We start from the raw sequence: 9637 nt of genomic DNA, 5'->3' as shown, positions 1-9637 counted from the left end.
TCTTATCAAATGGGTCACAACTACATAACAAGTGGGCCCTGCACATGACCCTCAAAATATCAAGTCGACAGATCATCTGTACCATACCATAGCGAAATTGCATGGTGTGGCCCAACGTGATGTATTTTGAGATCCAACCCATTCATAAATTAACGTATGGATAGATGAAGTGAAAACAAATATCAACTTAATTGGAAACTACTGTGGCCCTTAGGAATTTTGAACGGTGGATGACGCTGTCCACTATTTAAATGGTGGAGTCCACTTGAACTTTGGGATCTGACTCACTCATTTTCCCATGCCATAAAATGATCTCATAGGTGGTTGGATGGTATGGATACAACGTGTGCATTATGGTGGGCCCCACCGTCCAAACAGTGGACGGTGTAGAAATACATACATCAATGTGGGGCCTGCGGCCTACTGCCGTCAAGAGGAGCAACAATATAGCTGATGTTCATGCAGCTTGCTGCATTAAAAAAGGCAGAGGTGGGTCCAACGTAGGGCCTACCATCACGTATATATTATATAATATAATATAGAATATATATAATATAATATAACACACACACACACACATATACATCAACGTGTATTCCACACGTGGGGTGGTTTAAAACCCACATATCATGGTGCGCTTTGCACCAGCATATAGACGGTCTGAAGCAATTCAAGGTGGGTCCCACAGAATTTGGTGATGTCAACTGCTGGTGGGACCCACCCTAATGTTAATTTGCACCCAACCTGTTAGCAAGGTCACATGGACCTAGGGCCTACCGCAATGTTTGTATGCCAACCAGATTGTTCATAAGGTCACGTGGACCAGGGGGCCCACTGTAATATTTATTTGCCATCCAAACTGACCAGGGGCCCATGGTTAGGGGCCCACTGTAATGTGGTTCGCAAATCCAGCCCACCCATTATGTGTGTCCCACTTGACTGAGGGTTTAGACCAAGTTTCAGCCGCATCCAAATTTCAGGTTGGCCCCATCGAGTGTTTTTATATATTTAGGCATGTCTTCACATGATTTTAAATGGTGTGGCCCACCTGAGTTCCGTATATAGCTGATTTTTAGGGCGGCCTCCTGGTTCGAGGGGACCCATCAAATGCATGGTGTTGATGTTCGAAGCACATCACGGTGGGGCCCACAGCTGGAGCCATGAGGGCCAGCCCACCGTTCGTCTGCCAGCCGCAGGTAGCGCTTGTGCGTCTTTGAAGTGTCAACGGCAGCAGCGCTGCCTGTTTGTTTGTTTTTTTTTTCAAAATGAGAAATCCTATGGTTTTTCCCCTTCAGGGCCCACATTAGATGAATCCACTCCAACCATTGGATTCCACGATCCAAGACCGACCAAATGAGTCCAATATGCGGCCCATTTTTGGTGAATAGAAGGATCAAGGTGGGTTTTAACGGCAATACCACTATTTCCTATGGTATGGCCCGCTTGATTATCAGATCGGTTTCAAATTTCAGCTCAACGCCTAAAATAGGCTAAGGAATGGGATGGATAGTGTAGATTAATTTTATACATCAAGGTGGGGTCTGTATGAGTGACCCACCCTAAACTTTAAAAAGCAATGCACACACACACACACACACATATATAGCTGTCAGTACACGCCCATGCCATTACACACACTTCACGTTGGCCGCCCTCACGTCTAGCGTCCCTGGACGCTGGACAGCATGAATAAACACAGTGGTGGGTCCCACGAGGACGTGGCCCACATTTCATCAAGGTGGGTCCTCACATGAATGTGGCCCACCTGATTTAAATTAATCTGATACTTATGTGTTTCCACCGCCATAAGGTAAGGTCCACATGACTTGGACGGTTTGGATAAAACATACATCATGGTGGTGTTCATCCAAGTGGGCCACACATCACACAAAAAAATGAGAAGGAGAGGGAGAGAGAAGCACTCACCTTAGATCTTGGACTTCTTCTTCCACCAATGTGATCTAGAGCTCCAAGCGAACAAGATTCAATGGTTGGGATTGATTTTGAAGGGTTGGATTTAGGGGTGGAGAGCTTGCAAAAGGGTTAGAAATGGAGAGCTCTCATGGACGTGGGGATCTTCCTATTGTTAGGAAATAAGAAAGACAGAGGGAGGGAGAAAGATGTGATGGCAATTAATGAGTTTGACTTATGGGAAAAAGGGGAGGGGTGGTTGCTTGTAAGGGGTTAAGGCTAGGGGTAGGGTAGGGTGATGTTACCCCTAGGGTGACATCATAGTAATTATGTTTCTAGGGAAGTACAACAACAGGGATAGGTGGGTCCCACGATCAAACGATCAACGGCCTAGATAATGCACGGGTCGGATCTCATAATCTGAGCGTCGCATTGACGCACAAGACGCCTCGTCGGAACTGCGGCGACGGCGCGGTCGCAATGACATATGTCTCGTTTTGAGTTGGCTCAAGTTTACAGCATGTGACTCAAGAGCGTGCGCCAATGTTATCTACGCGTTGCGGGTCATCGAAGTTCGACTGGGAGGACCGCGAAAGTTTATGGAATGGTACGGGCTAGGATACGGGTCTTACAAAGAGGATGATACCAATTAGACATTTGTGGACTTGAAAAGAATTCTAAGATAAATTTCATAAGACATATTTTTCCAAGGATTATCGAACCAGAAGATGACAGATTTTGCAAACCTACAATAAGGAGCGACCGTGGCTCAATATAAGGCCAAGTTCATTGAGTTGTCAAGATATGTTTCAAAACTAGATGAGGATTATAAAATAACAAGATTTAAAGGTCTTTGGCAGAATATCTGAATAAGATTCTGTTGTGCTAATATTCAAAAGTACTCCCTTCGATCCGAGAGGGATTATGAACGTTTTCTTAAGTAGAAGGTAAGAAACCAAGGTAGAACCATGCCAAATCAACAACAACCTCTAGAGAAGAGACAATGAACACATGTTTAGGCAGCACCATCAGGAAATCAAGAGTAGCATTTCCTTGAAAATTGTTCATATTGTGAAAAATATGGACATAAAGCTCAGGTGTGTATGTCTAGACTTAAAGACACAGGAGTGATGCCTCTTCAACAAACACCTCTTATACTGCAACTTCTAGCACCTACTTAACAGTTGGGTCAAGTGCCATGTGCATTACCTTTTAGGCCTTTGCAGAATCAATAGAATAGGTCTTAACTTCCTACATCTCAAAACCAGGGAAATCAACAAACCCAAACATGAGTTTATTTTGTTCATTCTATCTCATCGGCAGAGAAGCCTAAAGATAACCACAATGTCATGGAAGGTACAATTGATATAAATGGCATTTTGATTTCTATGTTGTTTGATTCTGTATCTACATTATTTTTTGTTGTGTCATTCATGATAACTCCATTAGGGTTAAAAACAAAAGGTTTTGTAAAGAAGGTTTCTTTAAAGTCTCCCATAGGAAAGCCTATTACTTTAGATAAGATTTGGAAGTCTGTTCCTATCATATTAGGAGGGATTCCAATGATAGCTATCTTGGTTGTCATGACTATGTCAGGATATTATACTATTTTCGATATGGATTGGCTTACCCCTAATCATGCCAAGTTAGATTGTTATGAAAAGATGATTAATTTTTCTTCACCTAAAAGAGAGCCATTTACAATCCGAGGGAACCGGAGGAATGAAAAGATCATGCATATTATGGTACTAATGAATTGGAAAGACACCAAAATTGTTTGTGGACCAAATTTCGATAATGAGGGAATATCTTGAAGTCTTTCAAGATATACTAGGTTTATCACCTTGCTGATAAGTAGATTTCAGTATTAATCTTCAGCTAGGATCAACATTGATATTTATGTCTCCATATCGAATGGCGCCTGTCGAGATTGAGGAATTGAATGAAGAACTAGAAGAACTAAAGACTTATGGATTTATAGGACCAAGCACGTCATCGTGTGCTGCGCCAATACTCTTTGTAAAGAAAAATGATAATACTTGATGCTTATGTATTAATTATCACCAATTGAATGAGGTAATGATAAAGAACAAATATCCCCTATTATGCATTAATAATCTGTTTGATCAGTTGAAGGAAGGTCGATATTTCTTCAAGATTGACTTAAGATCTGGATACCATCAGCCGCGAATTAAGGAGGAAGACATTTATAAAACGACCTTTCGAATGTGCTATAAATACTATGAATTTCTAGTTATGCCCTTCAGACTAACCAATGCCCCAACAATGTTCATAGACCTAATGAATAGAATATTCCAGCCTTATCTAGATAACTTTTTCATTGTATTCATCGATGATATCTTAATTTACTCTAAGACCAATGAAGAACATGAGTACAATTTGAGGACAACATTACAAACTCTGAAGGATAATTAATTATATAGGAAATTCTCAAAATGTGAATTCTAGAAGGAGAGTGTCGATTTCCTTGGGCATATCATCTTAGAAAATGGAATTGCAGTAGATCCAACAAGTATTAAAGTTTTGGTGAAATGGGAACGACCCAAAAATGTCTTAGAAGTTAGAAGTTTTCTTGGACTGGCTAGGTATTATAGAAGATTCATCAAAGATTTTTTGAAGATTTTCGAACCATTGACAAGTTTAACTTGAAAGGGAGTATAATTCAAATGGATTAATAAGTGTGAAAGAGATTTCGCCAAGTTAAAGTGACTTCTAACCTCTACTCCCATCCTTACTCTTCCGAAAGATGGACTGATGGTTAAAGTATATGCAGATGCATAAACAAAAGGTTTGGGTTGTGTATTGATATAATTGGGTAAGGTTATTGCATATGCATCAAGGCAACTTAAGCCCCATCAACGTAATTACCTAACTCATGACCTAAAATTAGCTGCCATTGTGTTCGCATTAAAAATTTGGCAACATTATCTGTATAGTGAACGGTTCAATTTTTTTTTTTTTTTACAGATCATAAGATTATTTGGTATTTATTCTCATAGAAGGACTTAAATATGAGGTAGAGAAGATGGGAGGAATTTCTAAAAAAATACGATTTTAAATTGCTTTCTTATCAAGGTAAATAAAATTTAGTAGCAGATGCTCTAAATAGAAAATTGTATAAGCAGAAGACTATAACTAATCTGATGGTTCATGAATGGGAGATGCTAAGTTTTATAAGAGAATTCAATTTCAAATTGAATTTTTAGAAGAAGAAGGTTGAGATATGCAATATTAAGGTGAAATCGACTCTTAGGGATCGAATTCTCAAAGCGCAAGCAAATAATGAATGGTTGTTGAAAATGGTAGCCAAACATTATGATGATGAGGAGTCCGAATGGACTAATAGGGTAGATAGAAGAGTTCAATACCAAGGACATCTCTATATACCTAATGTCCTAGAGTTGAAGGATGAGATTTTGATAGAAGTACATCGAACTAAGTTTACTATTCACCCTAGAAGCATGAAGATGTATTAGGATGTAAAAAAATTGTTTTGATGGTCGAACATGAAGAGGGAGATTGCAGATTGTGTTTCATGATGTTTTATTTGCCAGTAGGTAAAGTCAGATCATAAAAATCCATCATATTTGCTGCAGCCACTGAAAATACTTGAGTGGAAGTGAGATCGTATTTCTATGGATTTCATAGTTGGTCTTCCCAAGACTCAGAAAAAGCACGATCTGATATGGGTGATTGTCGACCAACTGACAAAGTCAACACATTTTCTTTCCATCCATATCAACTACTTGGTGGATGAGCTTGCTAAGTTATATATTAAGGAAGTGGTAAGATTCTATGACATCCTTAGTTCTATCGTGTCGAATCGTGATCCTTATTTCACTTCACGATTTTGGACCAACTTACAGGAAGCTATGAGAACTATTACAAATTATAGTACAACATATCATTCATAATCTAATGGTCAGACTGAATGTGTGAACCAGATATTGGAAGATCTATTATGCACTTGTGCTCTCGATTTCAAAGGAAGTTGGGATGACAGTTTATATTTTGCCGAGTTTTCCTATAACAATAGTTATAAGGCAAGCATAAGAATGGCCCCGTACAAAGCTTTATATGGGCGCCCTATCATGTGCCTAACTATTGGACTGAAGTGGGTGAAAAGGGTTTGATCAAGTCAGATATTATTCAGGAAGCTACTGAAAATGTTGAGATTATTTATAAGCGTTTGTAAGCTGCGCAAAACCGTCATAAAAGTTATGCCGATAATAGGAGACGTGATCTGAAGTTTACAGTGTGAGATAATGTGTTTCTGAATGTCTCTTTGATGAAGGGACTCATGCGGTTTAGTACAAAAGGAAAAATTGCACCTTGATTTATTGGACAATTAGATATTCTTGAACATGTTGGAACAGTGGCATACCAACTCGGTTTACCTCATTAATTGGCAAGTGTTCATAATATTTTCCATGTATCGATGTTGTGGAAGTATGAACGGGATGCTTCTCACATTATTGAGTGGCAAGACCTCGAGCTATAAGAAGACACTTCCTGTATAGAGAAGCTAGTTCGAATTTTAGACCGTAAGGAGTATGTTTTATGGATAAAGACTATACCGTTAGCCAAAATCTTATGATTATATCATGGAATAGATGAAGCATCTTAGAAATTAGAAGGAGAAATTCACAAGAAGTATCTTTATATTTTTGAGGAATGAACTTAGGTAAATTTTGAGAACAAAATTTTCTTTATGGGGGTAGAATGTAACGCCATTTAAAAAAATAATTTTTTGTTTTGAAATTTGGGTGAGAGAGAGAGAGAGAGAGAGAGAGAGAGAGAGAGAGAGAGAGAGATCTTCCAATCTCATCTCATCTCTCCTCTTATCTTAACTCTCCCTCGTAGCTTGTAGTCTCCCAACAAACCCTCTCTTAAGGAGGGAGTGTATGAGAGCGAGAGTTTTATTAAGACTTAAAGAACCAAAGAAAGAAAATTGTATAAAAAAAATGAGAGAGAAAGTGGGAGAGAGGCTTTTGAAATTCTCCTATTCAGGTTAGTAGAATGATCTTCTCTTTGTTTTCTTTCTATTGTAGTTTAATTTAATATTGATATACACTTTGGATGGATTGGATCAATTAAGCATCTATTGTTTATGTCTAACTCATCCATGTGAAAAGGTACACTGATGTACATAGCTTTAGGGTTGATGTGTGGAATGTGAAATTTTTCATGATGAACAATTATCGATATGATCTATACAGATTATGAGTTTTAGTTTTCTAAGACTCAATCGCATAATGATTTTAGGAATCAAATCTATTTGACACCTTAATGGATCGTACCAATCATAAATTTACCAAGATTCTTCCTTAATTTAAGGAAATTGAATTAATACCAGAAGAGTAATTCTCTACACAAGCTACAACTTGGCACAACGAATTATATGACTTAACCTAAAACGTGTGATTAAAACCTCATCGTTCATTCAATTCCTAGGAATAAAATTAATTAAAATATTAAATTTCAGATCGATCGGACCATTGGGTGAGCCACATCGATATGAGGTAATGACAGACAATGAATCATGTGTTGATTTATTACATGGAACCATTTTATAGTTGAGATCTAACTTGATTTGGATTAACTATTAAAATCTAGAATTAGATGATGACAACATCCAAATTTGATAATCGAATTGACCATCTAGTAGGCCACATTGATCAATCAATGTGATCATTAGCGATTGTAATAAGATAATATATGAATGGTCGGATTAAGATGATCGTCAGTTGCCCTTTGAAATGATCAAGTGATGATCAATTGTTGGCCTTGATCCATCTATTAAATGTGATTTGAATCTTAAATTATCAAAGTAAATAAATCTCCAAAATTTTATGTAAATCATCATAAACTGCGTAAAAATTTAAAATTTTAGGCCTAAAATAAATTTTTTGTGAAGTCAAGAGGTTCTGGTGTAAAATATAAAGTTTTAACATACTGCCTGGACCTTAAGAAAAATTAACTTTTAAGTACTATTAATGAAAACAACTTGAATATGAAGAAATTCCATGGGCCTGGGCCCCAATGAGATGGGATGTTTTGCCAGTAGTACAGCAAGTGATCAAACGAGAGCTTAGCCCTGTTGTCATGTGGGAAATCAGTCCTAATAGATATGATGTTGAAAGCTACGTTGTCAGGCAGTCAAAGGTAGTGGTACCCACACTCGCCCGTACCCCACTCTCCCTATATTCCCGGCCTTTGTTCCCCTCTCTTTGTCACACGATCTGCCGACGGGTTGATATCCACACTCCTGTCCTACCATTTCCTTTTCACAGTTTCTTAACTGGCAGGTGCTCCTCCACCGTTCACTTGGCATGCATGGATATTGATCCAACCTTTTCAGAAGAGAAATTACATTACTGACTTCCTCTATTTTCTCATCACAACAAAGTGGAAAATTCAAATTATGGGGTCCACGTGGCATGTGTCTCCCGGATGCAGATTGCTTATTAACTCAATAATTCTATGAGACCCACCATGGTATACGCGTGTGCTGAAGATTGAAGCATATCCAGAGCTCAAGTGGATCACACCATAAGAAATAGTGGGAATTGAACTCTTACAGTTGACAACTCCTTCGGGCAGAAGTTTTGGGTCAAGCTGATAATTGTATTTGACCATTGTCTATGTCTATGCGACTTTATAAACAAGTTGGATGACAAATAAACATCTATGAATGGTTTCAATGGTGGAAGCCATTATCTCCCTGGTTTCATGGGTCATTATTATCCCCACTGTTTCTTATAGTGTGGTCTACTTGAGTCTTGTACATGCTTTTGGGCCCATAACCTAAAAATGGGCTCTTAAAAATGATGGATGGTGTGGATAAGAGACATGCATCATGGTGGGCCCTTGTTTACTCAGTATCCAATCCATGGTATCTCACATCTAACCAGTCCATCGATGCAGGCACCATTATCTTTAGATGGCTTGAAAATATTGAGCATTCAATCATAAGGTGGGCCAATCCATAAAAGATAATATGCACCATTCAAACTATCCTAATTTCAAGTGTTTCCCATATGATGATGTAATTGACCTAATGTTTTGATTGTGTTACAACACAGTGGTGGGTTGCATACGTTGGGGTTGGATTTCATATACACCATGTGGGCACCACACAAGTCTTCACTTCCACTATGTTTAAAGAAAAAATAAAATAGAATGAAGGCATTTTTATAATTTCACCTCTAAAAGGCACCTACATGGTATTACCAATTGCACAGTGATTACATAATAAAAAATAGATTCCTCAGGAATTTTGAGGTAAGAAGCCCTTTTCTCAGGATAGGGATTGTGTCCTGCCCCGCCAGCAAAATAATTCATCTACGCAGGGCTATGTGGGGCCCACCATGATGTATGGGTTTTATCCACCCTGTCCATTCATTTTTGGTATGAACCCAAAAATGAGGTAGATTCAGGTCTCAAGTGGAGTTTGCAGTGGGGAATGAATGCCCACCATTAAAATTTTCTTTGGAGCCGCAGAAGTTTTGGATCAAGTTGTGTTTTCCTTTAATTCAAGTTTATATGACCTTATCAAGAGGTTTAGATGGAAAATAAACATCATGGTGGCCCTTAGGAAGGTTTTACTATGTGGGTCATTATCACTGTTGCTTCCTATGGTGTGGTCCACTTGAGCTTTGGATGTACCTCATTTTTTGGTTCATACGCCAAAAAATGATCCGGC

The sequence above is a fragment of the Magnolia sinica genome, chromosome 8 (assembly GCF_029962835.1).
Source record: "Magnolia sinica isolate HGM2019 chromosome 8, MsV1, whole genome shotgun sequence".
Taxonomy (NCBI): Eukaryota; Viridiplantae; Streptophyta; class Magnoliopsida; order Magnoliales; family Magnoliaceae; genus Magnolia; species Magnolia sinica.
This window is presented reverse-complemented; position numbering follows the sequence as displayed.